This window comes from Artemia sp. Qi Xiang Cuo, chromosome 21, assembly GCF_049724085.1.
Source record: "Artemia sp. Qi Xiang Cuo chromosome 21, ASM4972408v1, whole genome shotgun sequence".
Classification (NCBI taxonomy): domain Eukaryota; kingdom Metazoa; phylum Arthropoda; class Branchiopoda; order Anostraca; family Artemiidae; genus Artemia; species Artemia sp. Qi Xiang Cuo.
The window spans coordinates 35,392,356-35,406,843 of NC_142814.1; the positions used below are offsets into that span (position 1 = coordinate 35,392,356).

Genomic DNA, 14,488 nt, shown 5'->3' on the forward strand with positions numbered 1-14,488 from the left:
AGGCTGCTAAAATAGGAGTAAATCTAGCTCTCGTCACATCTTGAAGGAATATGTACGCTAAGCTACGATTCTGATTTAAAATCCCTCTTAAGAAAGATGAAAGGCTAAGGCTACTGGATAGAATTGTACCAGTTAGGAAAGGAACCGGGCAAGACTCCACCCCCCTGTTATTTTTATAATTATGTCCCTGAAGCTCAAGACCAGTGTCTTATGTCTTGTGTTCCTTATGGAATCAATATCTCTTTAGTCACTTATGCTAATGACCTTTTTTACCTCAGCCAAACATTGGAAAAGCTTTCACAATACTGCAAACAGAATACTTAAAATTTAGTCTTGAATTCTACGCTGAAAAGTTTGATGTAGTGCTTGCTAGTTAGGAGATCCCAGTTCCTGATGTAATTTTACTAGGAAATTTCAAGATCCACCTGTCTGACCAAACTGTTTATCTTGCTATTTCTATTGGAAATTCAATTTCCCACACTCGCCAGCTCCTAGTGGGACACATCAAACCCCACGTATCAGCCTCATATGCTTCCATAGTCTCTGCTAAGCTTTGTTTCAGTTGCCGTTATAACGTTGTTCTCCCCAACATCCTCTATATTACACCCTTCTGGAGGATTCTCATACAGGGTGATAAATGGATAAATTGGCTCCATTTTCTTCCATTTCACAAAATACCTATTGAGATATCCAATTTGGACACTCAGTTCATTGCCCATCAATAGTCTTCATATAGCTTCATGTATTGCAGCGGAATTTACAATTTTAAAATCTTTATTAGCTTTTGGCATGCTCTGAGCCTTAAGTTTCGAGATAAGTATCTCTACTAGAAAGAAAACACAGAGCATGATTTTAGAAAGTGCTTTTATTTATCGTCGAAATTAAGAATATAACTATGCGGATGTTAAAACTTTTCTTGTGTTTCTTTAAGTTTTAATGTGAAATACAAACGCATCCTTGCGTTTGGATCAGTTTCTTTAGTATTCATAAAGCGTCTTAACAGCAAACTATTTGATGCTGGTCTAAGGAGTATCTGGTGCATCTAAGTGCTATCTACACCTATTATCTAAAAGACTGTGCAAGGGCGTAGCCAGGATTTTTTTTTTTGCGGAGTAATAAAATTTAAAAAAAAACATCAGAAACTTGTTTATATGTATTTTGTTGCGTTTTTACGAATTGGACAACCATTTCAGGGGGGGGGGGTTTAAAACAGCACAACATCCGCCCTGGATACGGTTTTAGAGCTGGTATCCTTTGAAACGACAAATTCAGAGGGCTATAAGAGGCTACACAAACAGAGAGGGTCATGCTTCGGCATTTGTCTAAAGACAAACTTTGTAACGAAAACTTTTGCAATAAGTAAGACTTTTGTTCTACAGGTGGAGTACAAGCCCTGGATCCAATAGAACGAAGACGAAGTAAAAAAATTTATGCACAAGCGTAAAAGCTTAGTAGATGTCTGATGACACATCCAATAAGAATAGTATCCACATTCTTGTCATTGATAGTAGATTTTTTCCTTAGCAAGACTTAATGGCATTAATTGAATAATATTAATAACAATAATAATAATTTATTGTTATCCTGTGTAAGGTAAAGAAGGTAAAGAATACGGCATTGGACTTTAGATTCACTACCGGCGGTGCTGATATCTGTTTCTTGGCCCTTCAGCCAGGAAGTGCAATAGAGGGTTGGGGGCCAACCATCCTGTGCATTCGCACACCGTTCTTGTTTACCTCCCTCAGAATTCTCCAGGTTCCCATTTAAAGCTGGGTCGACTCTGGCTGAGCTTACAGAGTCACGCCACTGACCCCCGTTCCAAACCAAGCATTCGGGTACACTAGGATTCGAAAAAAAAAATTCGGAAAACAAAAAGGACACAGACAAAATTGCGCATAATTACAAATACTACGCATAATTACTGAGAACATTAATTTTTAATACTCATTCAGCATGGGTCAAACCCTATAAGAATTCAGAACTACTGTCACTATGCACATGATAGAAGGCAAGTCAGTTGAAAATCGAAATTTCTGGAGCAGTGGTCAGCAAATCTACGTGACAGTTTGGTTTTTTGATAAAACTTAAAAACACTTTGCGTCGGAAAATGCAACAATTACGAGTCCAAATGGGGATACAAAGAAAATACTTGCAAAACCTAAAGAACAGCGATCGGATTTGCTTTTTGTCTGAGACAGAGACCATTTCCCAAAACGGTGTCAAAAACAATGCATGTGGTGCAAAAAATGTATTATATAGCCGAACAAGGGTTCTCTCATAAGATTGGCCCGCTACCCTGGCGAAAAGACCGTAGGATTTTTTTAGTTCTTCTTTCAAAGAATCAATTATAAGCTAGTGGGTCTAATTTGAGTTCCAACTAGAAGGCCAAAATACCTAAGTGCACTGGAAGACATGGGCACCCATAAGGAGGGGGGCAAGGGGGCGCCCGCCCCTCCCCCCTGGCTGAATGACAGTGTCACATATTTGTTTTAATTTAAAAAACTTTTTTTCACAGAATAAGTTTTCCAAGAAAAGAAAAGAGCTCTGTTAAGCCAAAAATGGGCAGAAATAAAGTAAAAAAATCTTCCAAGCGTAAAACTACCACAAATCACTATCAACGATTAAATGAAACTCAAAATAAAAAAAAATTATAGTAAATAGCCGAGTCAAACTCAAAACAAGCAAAATTAACATTAGTAGGGCTGACAACCCCCATGCCTTCTCAAGACCAGAATATAACTTGGCCTTTCCTGAAAAAAAAAACAAAAAACAAATAATCGTGGATTGTCAGTTTAATATACATATGCTGATATTTATTCCTTAAAATAAAAAAGGATTTAAAAAAGTAAGTAAAAAAAGATTTTTAATTAGTTAAGTAAAAAAAAGTGAAAACAATTAAACATATTTTTGTTTTCAGTAAAGCGTAAACTTTGTTCAGGTATTGAAAAAGCATGGGGGTTATCGACCCTACTAATGCTCATTTTTGTTCGTTTCGATTTTGACTCGGCTATTTATTCTAATTTCTGTTCATTTTGAGTTTTATTTATTTATTGATAGGGATGTGTGGTAGTCTTATGCTTGGGTGATTACTTGAATTTATTTCTGCCCATTCCTGGCTTAATAGAGCTCTTTACTTTTCTTTGAAAAACTTGTCTTGTGGAAAAACTTTTTTTATTTATTTTCTGTTCGTTTTTCATTGACAGTCATTTTCATGAAAAAGAAATATTTTTATATCTTTGCGGTTTTTTTCTATAAGAATTCATAGTTTGGCTTGATATTTGTATGCTGGGAGAAACTTTTTCAACAATTTTTAATCCTGACACAAATAATAGCCTATTTTTTAATTTTATTTTATACCTCCTCAAGTTGACCTGAAAAAATAAAACTTATTATCATTTCCAAAACATTCTTTCTATGCTCTTTGACAAACTAGATACACTTAAAATCTATTTATTTATTTAAAATGTAAGAGCAGAAGTAGTAAAAGTAGTCGCCCCAAACGCTTCAACTTAATACCCCCAGTCGTTCTTGATATATTGCTGAAGTGTCTTATTGGCAACCCCAAACACAATGCCTTATGATTTAGTTTTAAAGTAGCATTTATTTATATAGCATAAGGGGCCAACTGCATAATTGTGGGGGTTTGTCATGTCCAATATCCCTAAGGACATAGTTGCTGGACCATTCTACTGTGCTGAACAAAATAGTTGTCTCAAAATTTTGACTAGATGTGTTTAGCAAAATAAATCGGCTTAAGAGAAGGGCTGATTTCCCCCCTATCCATGATAGCTCTAAAAAATGACACTAGAACTTTTAATTTTGGATTAAATAAGCTCGTTTAAATATTTTAAGGTCTTTTCTCTCTATTACATAACGACGCTGTTTATACAATTGCGCTTATTTAATTTTGAAAACCTGCATGTATACAGTTTTTTCGATAATTGGAAGCATACCATATATTAAATACGTAACCTAACCTAACCAGCGGCAGATACCCGGTTATAATGGCTTATGAACAAAATTATAAGAATTACATAAATGGCAAATCCCAAATTGTAATTTTAACATTCATATTAGATCACCCGTTTCACTCAATTCCACCCTAATAACTGCTTTAGTACCGGGTATCTGTCCCGGAAACACTTCTTAGATGTTTCACCTTAATACTCTTAGCGTCATTAGTTACAGTAACTATAGTTATAGTACTAAAAGTATACACATAGTGCCTTCTGGCTAGTTAAAAATCCCCCACAACTTACTGTTGAAGATCTAACTTAATAATATAAGTTGTTCTTGAGATATTGCTCTGTCACATTTTTGAAAGTCCACATGCTCATAGTTTGTTTTGATTTAGTTCAACGTCCGCCTAAATATTCATTATACTTGAACACTGAAGACATTGTTATATTCTCTTTGGAATATGGGCTAAGAAATGGTAAGCTCACAATTTCAATCGAATGTGTTTGGGGAAAAGAGGATATCAGGGGGGGGGGGCTATTTTCTTGCCATTACGCTTGACTCTTAAAATAGAATTATAACTATGCATGTCGTATCAAATGAGCTTCCTCTAAAGTTTACGATACCACCTCTTCATAAAAACCTTACACCCGCCCCTAGGGAATAACTTAAAACCCTTACCCCCATACTCTGAGGGGGGGGTTCAACCCCAAAAGCCATGTTATGAGATCTTTGGAATATTTTTGAACAAATGGCTATATTAAAATTTATATTGGATGCATTTGGGGAAAATATGACGTGGGGGGTATAGCTGCCCTCCAATAAATTTGACTCTTAAAAATGGCTCTTCAACTTCTGATTTTAAATCGAATGAGCCTCCTCTAAAGTATGTACGACACACCGTTTCCATAAAAACCTTAAATGCCCTTGGGGCATGCCTTACAACCCTGAGGACTGTGAAGGGGTTCTCATCTTCAAAGACATAATTTCTGGACTTTTAAACTACGTCAAACAAAATAAATATCTTGAAATTTTGACTGGAAGTGTTTGGGGAATTGGTGGGCGTGGGGGGATGGTTGCCCTCCGATCACTTTTGACTATTAAAGAGGGCACTGGCCCTTTCAATTACTAACCGACTTAGCCCTTTCCGAGGTTTCGACGACAACAAATGGCCATCTTAAAGTTTCTATTAGATACGTTTCGGTAAAATACGACATGTGTGTGTGTGAGGGGGGGGGGGGATATTTGCCTTCTGATCACTTTGACTCTAAAAAGAGCACTATAACTTCTGATTACCAGTCTAATAAGCCCTCTTTGAAGTTTATATGACCCCTATATCTATAAAGACCTTATATGCCGCCAGGGTGTAATTTACAAACCTTGACCTAAAGCCTCTATGGGGGGGGGTTATCCTCAAGGACATAATTTCTGTACCTTTCAACTACACTGAACAAAATGGCTATTTCAAAAATTGTGATTGAACGTGTTTGGAAAAATGATTGGTGTACGGGGAAGGGGGCTGGTTGACCTCAAATCACTTTTGACTGTTAAAAAGGCCAGTAAAACTTCTGATAACCAATCAAATGAGCCCCCTCTGAGCTTTAAACGAACACCCTTTCTATAAAAAACCTTGACAGAAAAAATGTAAATACGACAAATGGCCAGTAAATGAAAACAAAGAAAAAAACAACAAAAACGAATATTTTGCCCGTATCAAACAAGGCGTCTTCAGCGTAGATAAAAAAAATAAACTAAAACTAAAAAATATACATAAAACGGAAATACACTCACCTAAAAATATAATATAAAATTGCTTCAAATTTACAATTTGGAGCTACCTTCGTGAAACCACCTCACAAAAGTAACTGGATTAAACCCTTTCAAATAACAAATGAACAAGGAATAAGTAATTGCAACATAATTTTATGAAAAGCTTTTGATGCTGCTATTCGCTTAGGTTTATTATTTGAACTAACCCCTGGGACATTTTGCAATACTTTATTTTTATTTTTAAATTTGAGTTCATTTTTTATAATAGTATCGTAAATAGAATCAACATTTATATTCCCAGTATCTCTATTAATTGATAAACCTGCAAAAATATGTTTTTTAATTTGTAATGCTTCAAGATCCCATTGTGTGAAACCCTTATCATTGGAAATGGCTGGTGCCTCCTCGAACTACACAGAATGGTCCGAATTAAAACATATATGTTTTGCTAAGGCTGAAGTGAAACTGGAGGTTTTGTAAATTTTAAAGCATTATCTATTGAATTCCGGTGCTCAATAAATCTTATTAGGATCATAAATAGGATCAATATTTATATTCCCAGCATCTCTATTAATTGATAAACCTGCAAAAATATGTTTTATAATTGCTAAGGCTCCGAGATCCCATTGCGTGAAACCTTTATCATTGGAAACGGCTGTTGCCTCCTCGAACTGCATAGAATGGTCCGAATTAAAAAATAAATGTTTTGCTAGGGCTGAAGTGAAAATGTCTGGAGGTTTTGTAAATTTTAGAGCATTATCTATTGAATTCCGGTGCTCAATAAATCTTTCTACAAATTGCTGGTATGTTCGACCGATGTAAAGATCTTTTAGATCTCTTATTAAAAAAACCTTATATCCCCCAGGGCATAACTTACAACCCTTGCTCTGAGGGTTGTGGGGGGGGGTGTCGTCATTCTCAAAGTCATAATTTCCGGATATTTAAACTACGCTGAACAAAATGGCTATCTCAAATTTTTATTGGGTGTATTTGAGGAAGTGATTGACGTGGGGGAGAGGGAGCTGGTTGCCCTCCATGCATGGGCATAGGGAGGGGGGGGGGGGCAGCTGCCCCCCCCCCCTAGACCTTCAAATTTACATTAGATATGGCTGAAAAAGCAGATGGTTTGGAAAAAGCAGTTGATAAGACTTCATCACACTATCGACTGCCCCCCCCCCTAGACAATATGCTGCCTACGCCGATGCCTCCATGAGCTCTTTTTGAAGTTCCTATGGCATTTCTTTCTATAAGAAGTGCCCTGGTCTAAAAAAGAAAACAATATATTGTGCCCACATTGCTCTTCATGATATTTTGTCTTAAGATTTCAATTATACAGCACAAGTGAAGGTCGAATGAGTGGGAAAACAAGCGAATCGGACGCTTGATTTTCGCATGTTTTTGCTCACCTATTACACAAATTCTCATCCATTACAGACTATGAACTTTCTAACTTTAGATTATTTTCTCTTATGCTGCAATCTATCTATTAATAGTATAATCATTTTACAGTCTGTACTCGCATAGAATCTAAACAAAGCAAGTAAGGCTGAGGAATGTAGATGTTAAATAACTATTATTTAAATTGATGATCTTCTTAATCGAGAGTTTCGGGTCGGCAATCCCATCTGAGATTTGATTGTCTTCAGCTCTGTTCTTTATTTATTCTGGTAAATATCCAGCTGTTCATTTTATTGACCTGCAAATAAAGTGAACATAGCCTACCATTAAATGCTATTTTTTAAGCTCTTTATGAAAATAATAATCACTTTTCTCGCAAATGCAGTGTTAAGCCCTTTTTGGACTCTTGAACATCATAATTCCTTTCTATGTTTTTTTGTGTATAAAAAGGGTTAAAACATTGGTTTCAAACTTAGGCTAGGGTACTATTTCATTAGGCTATAAAGTCCATTTTTTTAAAGGGTAATTTTTTCATTGTTCATATTATTGACTTACACATAAAGTAAACATAGGCCTAGGCCTACCACTCAATGCCTTTTTTTATGCTCTTTCCAAATATAGGCTAACAATCATTTTTGTTGCAAATGAATTTTACCCCCACCCCTATATATACCAATTCAGGGACATCCACCACATGGCTAATATGGGAGTAAAGTTCATTTATGATACAAATGGATGTTATATTTAGATTGAGGATGCAATTCTAGGTATATATTTACCCATTAGGGGGGTAGGGATATATATTCTGTGAATATATAGGCTCTAAGAAATTCCTGAGTTCCTTAAAAAAAAACAGAAAAACAAGGAAAGAAGTGAAGATAATGGCTCCCCCCTGCAAAATGTGTTAACTAGGATTATTCTACGTATTATGGAATAAGAATTGTTTTCTTAATATGTTTCCTTTTGTCCAGCTGGACTCCTAGGCTTAAAATACTGGTTGGCCAGTTGGCTAATTTAAAGATTTGTATATATATATACACTGTCAAGTTAGCCATCCAGTGGTATCCCACCAATTCAGTGGATAAATTTTTTGTTATTCATATTACTGACTTACAAGTAAAGTAAACATACCACTCACTGCTTTTTTTATGCTCTTTCCAAATATAATCATCAATTTCATTGGAAATGAATTTTACCCCCACCTCTATATATACCAATTCAAGGTGTATATTTGCACATAAGCAGGAGGCTGGGGTAAATTTTATTTCTGATGTAAATTAGAGGTTAGTTTAAACTTTCCCCCCACCCACCAATGTGCAAATATATACCCTGAAGTGGTAAATATAGGGGTGGGGGTAAAATTCATTTCCAGCAAAAATGATTAGGCCTATTATATTTAGAAAGAGCATAAAAAAAGTCATTGAGTGGTATGTTTACTTTATTCATAAGTCAATAATTTGAACAACAAAAAGTTTACCTTTTAAAGTTTTATAGCCTAATCTGCAAGTATTGATATGTCACAATTAGGTTACATAAGATATTCAAAGCCAGATATCTGCACATTAGGGGGGGGTAAAGTCAATTTCTAATATAAATGAATGTTAAATTTGGATTTAGGATGAAATTCTGACTAATGAGGTAAGTTTGATCTTTACCCCCTTCTAATATCTATATATATATGCATATATATATATATATATATATATATATATATATATATATCCTGAATTTGTATATATAGGAGTGGGGGTAAAGTTCATTTCCAACACAAATGTATGTTAAATTTGGGTTCAGGATGCAATTCTGACTATAAAGCTAAGTTTATTTCTTAGCTACTTAAATAGTCTGTTAAAATAAGCCTTACCCAAAAACATTGCAGATTTGTTTTGATTTTTTTTTTATTCAAATTAATATTGCCTTATTAATGTTTATGAATTATACAACTCTTACAAAAAGGATTTATTAATAAATAGAAAGTTTGAAACAAATGCTATAACACATTTTTATATCCAAAAGATATAGAATAAAATTATTATTTTCAAGGGTTCTCAAATTGTATTTGCAAGAAAAACAATTATCATATTCAGAAAGGGCATAAAAAATCACATCTAGTGGTATGTTCACTTTATTTGTAGGTTATTAATATGAAATAATCAGTATTTACTGTTTTTCTTTATAATACACTAGAAAAGCCAGAATTATCATCCCTAAAAGGAACCATGCCTTTTCTCCTGTATAATCAACCTAAAAAGGTAGATGGATGCTCAAAGCCACATACAAAAGTTTTCATTTTTTGAACCAACTGTTGATGAGAAAAGAACACAAAACAAGAATAAAGATAGCCTAACAAATAGCCCAGAGTACAAGTCAGGAAAAAAATTGGTAAATGTATAGACCAACATATTCATATAGCTTAGGTTAATTTGGCTAGAAAGATGTTAAACACATCATGTACCTTTTGCTACTTAACTACCATACTCAGTTTTTAAGTATTTTACAAATATGAGGCAATGTCATTGGGTGTAACACAAGTTAGAATCTTTACATATTCAACCTTGTTGGAATTGTTGGTTTTTTAAAGTCATGATATAAAAGCCTGTCTATATGATTCATAAAACAGCTCTGTTTTTTTTTTTTTTTTTTTTTTCACAAAGCAAAGAAAATTGAATGTCACAAACCATTAAATCCAGATTTATTTCTTCTTTTTTATATCTGTTCATGTTTTATGTCTCTGCCCTTTCACTGTCAGAAAATACCCCCCCCCCCACCACATACGCACACACACAAATGGAAAATAACCACCATCACCACCCTTCCTATTGCTGTTTGGTTTCCAGTCACTTTTGACTTATAATAGGAGGACTAGAACTCTCAATTTCTGACTGAATGAGCATCCCTGAAAGTTTTTACAACCATGAGGCAGAGGTGAGGATAAGGAAGGGTCAGTCTCCCTCCTATATGGAATAAATTCTGATCATGTTGGAATTTAATGTTACTATTCACTCTCATAATAACAGTGTAGACCAGAAACCAAGAGGGATTAATGATGAATTTCACATTTTTGATATTTAAAAATAAATTGTCCACTCCCTGCCAAAAAAAACTCCTCAAACAAAAGTCCTGGATACAGCCCTGGTGATTTTATATCAATTTATACAAATACTGAAGGCTCATTAGGAGTTGGGATGTTTTGGTATCAAAATGTACCCTTTGAGGCATCTCCTTCCCTCCCTAACTACAAAACAATCATAGAATACCATTGTACCTCATCTATAGAACCTCATCCCTGCCTCCACCTCATGGCTATAGAAATTTTGGAGGATGCTTCTTTGATAATAAATTGAGAGTTCTAGTCTTTTTTCTTAAGTTAAAAGTGATTTCAAACCAACCAGATGCTGGTGGGGGGGGGAGTATTCTTTAGGGATATATTTTCACAGGAGGGTATTTTCAGCAGGGGAGTATTGCTAAGGAGAATTTTCAGGCTGAATTGTAGACAATAAATTTTACATGGGGGGGGGGGGGTCAGCAGGGATATAACTCTCTGGAGGGAATTTTACAGGGGGTGTATGTAGAAGAAATTTTCCATTCAAGAGTTTCCTGTGAGGGGGGGGGGGATTTAGCAGTTTTTGAAAAACAATCAGAAATTAAATATATAAAAAATAAGTTTCTTTTTAACTGGAAGTAATGAGCAACATTAAAACTCAGAATGAACAGAAATTGTTCCATATATAAAGAGATTGTCCCCCTCTTTAATTCAATTCTCTTTACACTGAAGTTTGACTGTTTGTCTCAATATTTAAAGAATGGTTACTCAAAAACAGGGGCTGTTTAGTTAGAAAAGCCCTTTTTTTAAAAGTGTTAAAAGCTTTAGCATAAAGAGCAAGGTATTGATGAGGGGGTCAATCTCTTCATATAAAGAATAATTTCTGTTTGTTTTGACTTTTAATGTTGTTTCTTACTTTCAGCTAAAAGAAAATAGTGTTTTCTTTATTTAATGTCATAAATGGTGGCATTTTTGTTTTTGGATCTATCTTACCATAAGTACATTTATCTGAGACCTCTAGTTACATTTTCTTCTTATATTGAAGAAAATGTAATTGGAATATAATATGTGCTTGGTATTGGTATGCATATATGGAGGTTTTGACTATTTGGACTCATAATTTTTCAGGTATTATTCTCGGAGAAAGATCCTAGATTATTAAGTATTGATGATTAAATATCAAGAAGTGCTGTCATTGAATCTGATTATAGCATGGCAGTCTGGATTTCCATTGAAGTTGTTATTTCAGAGTTTCTAATCTTCAAAATTATAAATTTGAAGCTAAAACTGCAATATAGAAGCACAGAATCAAATAAGTTCAGTACATATTTCACTTCTAATAGACATGTCACTTGTTGTTGTAATTAGGTCATGGAAACATTCTTAGTGTCTAACCATAAGTCAAATATCTTAATCATTATTTCTTTTACCTCTGTGTGTCCAATGAAACTCCTCAAGATACTCAACCAGGTCCTCTTTTTTGGCTATTAATTAAAAAAACTTTGTCCTCAAAATAAGTTTTTCAGAGAAAAGTAAAGAACTCAATAAAACAAAAAATGAGCAAGAATAAAATCAAATAATCTACGAAGCATGAAATACCACAAATCAGCACCAATGAAACCCAAAATAAACAGAAATTACAATTAATAACTGAGTCAAACTCAAAACGAGCAGAAATTAACATAAGTAGGGCGCAAAACCCCTATGCCTTCCCAAGGCCCGAACAAAATTTGTACTTTACAGAAAAAAATATAAATGTTTTTACTTTTATAACTTTAATAAATCAAATAATATCAACATTTTGATTACTAAATATCAGTATATGTATATTAAACTGACAATGCACATTCATTTGTATTTTTTCAGTAAAGTGCAAATTTTTTTCTGGTATTGGGAAGGCATAGGGTTTTGAGCCCAACTTATGTTAATTTCTGCTCGTTTTAATAATAATAATAATAATAATATAGATTTATTACCTGCCAAAACTGTAAAAGATACAATGGGCGGCAGAGTATAAAAAAGTGAAAAAAATGCAAAAAAAGACAAACAACAAAGTAGGGTTTAACACGAATATATACAATGAAATGGGCCCTCAACATCGACATTCAAATAACACATTCAAGTCAAGTCTGTCCCTGAAGAGTTACCCAAGGATGACCTAGAGTCATGAACTTTTTATGAAAACTCGCTACTCTGGCAGGAACTGCCAAGGCAGGGTCTATCAATCCAAATCTACTGATCAAATACCGGTTTTTAGACCATGGTGGTAGTCCAAGCAGATACTTAGCATATTTAAAATAAATTGTGCGCAACTTTTTCTTCTCTGTCTGTGTGAAGCAACTCCAAAACGGAGAGATGTAGAGAAAACTCGGTAAAGCAAATGCATTATACAATTGGGCTAAAATATCACGACTAAATCTCGCCTTGCTCAGGACAAGCTTTCCATATGCAGAACGAACTTTTCTAAGGGTATCAGCGATAATAAGTATGCGTGTGGCCTTGAGTGACGTACCGATCGGGACTCCAAGGTAAGTAAGTGATGGAACAGGTTTGATTTCCGTATCATCTAGCATAACGCATATGTCCTCAGTCGACACTTTATAATTGAAAAAATAACAATTCAGCTTTCGATGTATTAAATGCATTGCCGACACGAGCATAATCTATCTTTATTTCAATAAAGCAACTCTTTATTCCATTCAGGGTACTACTAATGTTTAAAATATCGTCATCATAACCTTTGAGCGACAAAACAATCTCGTATAAAATACACGTTATTGGTACTTCATGTTGCACTTCGATTACAGAATTATTGAATAAATCTGGTGAATTTACTGCTCCTTGCCTAATACCCTTATTCACTGGTATTTCAATTTCTAAAAGCATATCACAATTCCAACCAGGACACTTTATCCTAACACAAAGATTACTATACATTGAATCAAGGGGTTTGATGACCGAATTTTCTACGCCTCTCTCTGCTGCAGAGAGTAAAATATGTTTGTGGATAGACAAATTGAAAGCACGGGCAAGATCATGGGCTGCTAAAACTAAAGAATCGTTTTTCTTCTCAGCGTCAGTCAGTATAGGCACCAGCAAGTAAAGGGCATAATCACATCCAAGCAATTGCTGGAACCCAAACTGGTGTAGGGGACCCAAGCACTTGCTTCTAATTTCATCACGAATAAGAATCTCAAATAGTTTACATAGTGTAGTCAACACAGTAATGGGCCTATATGAAGAGCACTGGGAGGGAGGCTTACCTGGTTTGAGAATAGGTTTTATTACATCAATGCAAAAGGTATCCGGATCGATACCTCTGGTAACAATAATTTGGAATAATAATGATACATGTTCAAGAAGTTGTTCACTACCATAGAGTAAGTGCTGGCCACAAATTTTATCGAAGCCTCTCGAAAATTTCTTTTTTAGCTTTTTCAGGCATTCACGTATTATACTTCTATTAACTACCATGTTCTGTTTCGGCAGTTTTAGCGTTTCATCTAGCTCACTCCGGTAAGAATTCCGTAGCGCTTGGTCAGGACTTTTGAATTGATCGGTGAAGTAAGTATTCCAGGCCTCTTTTGTTGGAAGGGGGACCTCAGAGGTCGATTCTTTGGGCTTCACAGGTTAGCGGACCATCCTCTAATTTCAGTGTTTACTCGAACTTTTTGAGAGGGTACGGCTGCTGATTCGGCACACCAAAGGGCATGGCATATTGAGGCAGAGTAAATGTTCAACAGAAGTTTCTGCCTTTTTAGCCGGGATGTCACTGTTGGACATCAGTATCGGGAAAGGGACTTAGATCTTTTCAAGAGTGCTATTACACACTTATTGATACTGTTGGTTGCAACATCATTAAGCTTCCAATCTTGCACAACTTTGAGCTTTGGAGCTGCACTTTTTTTTACTTCAGAGAATGGGCAAGCAAAACTCAAGGATATAGGTAAGTGATTGCTAAGTGTACCACCCATTAGTACCGACACAGATTCGTTCTGGACATTGAATGATGTAACAACATGGTCGAGATTAGATACAGAGCCACTGTTATGACAATAACTGAAGTTTTTATCTTTATCCACAACCTTGAAGCCATCTGGCAAGACTCCTAAAGCTATTTGTGTTCTGGGACTGTCAGTGTCAGTTAGGTCGCAGTTGAAGTTGCCAATAATTAAATAGTCATGACCCGACTGCTTTATTCTCAACACACATTTAGCAAGTTTCTCGCAGGTTAGGTTGAATTTTCTCTCTGATCTATCATTCTTGTAATTAGTAGGAAGGTAAACACAGATCAGAACAATACCATAAACGTCCACTGCG

General features: G+C 35.1%; 1 protein-coding gene across 4 annotated transcripts in view; it reads left to right on the top strand.

Moving 5' to 3' along the window:
• Window positions 1-7,261: 7,261 nt before the first annotated feature.
• LOC148939488 (uncharacterized) overlaps window positions 7,262-14,488 on the top strand; it is a 35,709-nt gene continuing 28,482 nt past the window's right edge. For 2 of the 4 annotated variants that reach the window (XM_089106765.1, XM_089106764.1), the window contains exon 1: window positions 7,262-7,394. The gene's annotated coding sequence lies outside the window, so the exon portion shown is untranslated. Of the gene's footprint in view, window positions 7,395-9,244; window positions 9,378-9,486; window positions 9,508-14,488 lie in introns of those variants that run through there. The other 2 variants (XM_089106766.1, XM_089106767.1) reach the window with 2 other exon arrangements.